This window comes from Leptopilina heterotoma, unplaced genomic scaffold (assembly GCF_015476425.1).
Source record: "Leptopilina heterotoma isolate Lh14 unplaced genomic scaffold, ASM1547642v1 Lhet_414, whole genome shotgun sequence".
Taxonomy (NCBI): Eukaryota; Metazoa; Arthropoda; class Insecta; order Hymenoptera; family Figitidae; genus Leptopilina; species Leptopilina heterotoma.
In genome coordinates this window covers 98,603-101,373 of record NW_025111075.1, presented here as the reverse complement: position 1 = coordinate 101,373, position 2,771 = coordinate 98,603, and positions in this window count along the sequence as shown.

Here is a 2,771-nt window from a genome sequence, read left to right as displayed (position 1 = left end):
AGAAACAATATCCAATGATCTGCAAATTAATACTGAAGGAGCACATAATGCTATTGCTGATGTCGTAATGTTGGAACAGGTGTTAGTTAAATTGAAGATTTCAAATGAAAAAATTGTAGAGTCGACCTTGAACTGGAATGAGATTGAAAAAAAGACGTTTCTGCTGAGAAATTATCTAGTGATATGAAAAAATTGAGTGCATTGAATCAATGTACTTCGTATGCTATCAGAAAAAAATAGTCGCTTCCAATATTTCATATGACGTGATTAAAAACGCGTTTAAAGAAAATAAATTTGCAGGTCTTATGAATCTCTTAGGTAAAGACGAAAATGACAATGTTCGAGTGTCAAAATGTCGTACAGTTATTTCCAAGATACACGATTTTTTCGAGCAGGACAAAGTTAATAAAAATTGACTTGTTCAGTTCATTTTAAGGAAATAAACCGAAGGTTTTAGATGTTTTTTTATTAACGTTAAATTTGAATCGTTCGAAAAATTGTTTTCGATTTTCAAAGCGTCGTAAAGTTATTTCCAAGATTCATGATTTTATCGAGAAGGTCAAAGTTAATAAAAATTGACTTGTTTAGTTTATATTATTAAGACAAAACCAAAGGATTTGATGTCTATTTTTTAATGTTAAATTTGAATCGTTTAAAAAATTGTTTTCGAGTGTCAAAAAATATTACAATTACAGTTAATATAAAATTTTTTGTTGCATTATTTCAATTATTATAGGTTTTTATAATATATTTATAAATAAATATATACATACTTTTATTTATGTATATAAACAAGACAACTTGTGAGAAAATTGAATATTTAATTAATCATATTATTATTATAAAGTTATTATATATGATTATTAAATTATAATATCACTATAATATATTATTAATTTAATTATAATATACTGTACTAAATTGCTTTAAATTGTATATTACTTTCCATAATTTATCTTATTTATATACTTCAATTACTTCAAGTATTATATGTTTTTGTGATATTTTTCATAATAATAATAAATATTTTATTAACTAATAGAATTTGTTTTTGATTTAAATATTTTACTTTTTTCCCAAATTCAAATTTTAAAATCACGCGCGCTTGAGTATATATATATAGGTATACTCTAACCTTAAAACTTTGACACGCGGAATGCTGTGTTGCCAGACGTTGCAATCCCTACTCTCTGTTTCACAAAAAATAAAAAAAAATTGTATAAATTAATTAATTAAAACTCTCACAGGTACCTATTGTTCTTTTTTAAGTACAATTTCGATTCATTGCATATCTGTCCTTAACTATACAAACTTTGATCAATATCTCTTCATTTAATAATTTGTAGTACACTCTAAAAAATTCCGTTGTTAATTTACAACGTCGGACGTTGGAAATTATTTGCTTCACGTCCAATGTAGTAAGCTTACAAGCTGCTAGTAGTAAAACACGACCTAAATGTAACTAAACAATCCGCGTGTTATTGCACAACCTCAAAGTAAAATTACAATTTTTGCGTTATGAAACATGCCGTGTGTAAATATATCAAAAAATTGGGTTGTATTACTATAAATAAGGTTATGTAAGCGGTTCGCGTATTTTTCTCAAAATTTATAGAATTTAATTTCTATCACTGAAAAAACACAGGAAAATTTCAAACTGAATTAAATTAAACATATTTTTCATTTTATAAAAGTTTTTTTAAACATATTATTTATTACACAAAATAAAATATATATACATATAGCAGCTCCAGCGTGTGTCGCGTTTCAAATATTGAACACTGAAACAAATATATGTCTTTTTCATTACAAATTTATTTATATTTCTTTTTCGTTTAAATTATTATTAAATATATCTAATATTACTTTTTAATTTTCAAAACTTTCATGTTACAGTTATTAATATACAGTGAAATGATATATGTGAATTGGTCTATGAAAAGGGACCTTACGTGTCAAAAAATCATTTTTTACTTTTTTATTGATTCGGATAGGGTTTGAAACGCTCTTTAAGATGGTGAAAACCAAAAAATCATAAGTTGATTAGAAGTTTAAAAAAAAAAACTTAAAGTCAGAAGAAACAAGAGTAAAAATACGAAAAAACTGATTTTCTGTTATTATAGGGGAGAGGGCCCCAAGGTGGTCAGGGCCCTAAGGTGGTCACCCTAAGAAAATTTTTGTATATTAGTTAGTATCTTCAAATGTTTTTTGTTATTGTTATTATTTGAGAAGACAAAGATTTTAGTAAAGTTTTGAGGTAAATAGTCGTATGAGTCTCTTTGTAACGTGAACGTCGTAAAATTTCTGTTTTTAAATGATCGAGAAATTTTTTTCTCAGGGTGTTAAAATCATCGAAATTAACTATTTTAAATTAGTAAAAATCGTTATAATTATCTTTATATATCGTACAATAATATTCCAAATGAATATAATTAATATTGTGCTTTAAACAATTTTTTCATTAACGTTTAAAAAATTGTGTCTTGGCCCTAAGGTGGACACTTTTTTGGCCACAAGGTGGTCACTTTTGATTTTTTATGAAAATGTGTTTATACGCCATATTTATCAACATTTATCACTGTGAATGTGAATTTTATCAATTTTTAAGTTTTATGATAAATAATAATGAAATAGAATTATTTTCAAAATTTTACCTATCTAATACATACACAAAAAGTATCATTTTTGACGAAAGGACAAAGTGCAAAAAAAAATATGTAATATGTTTCTGTGATCCTGAAAAACAATTAATATTAAATAAACAACTTAGT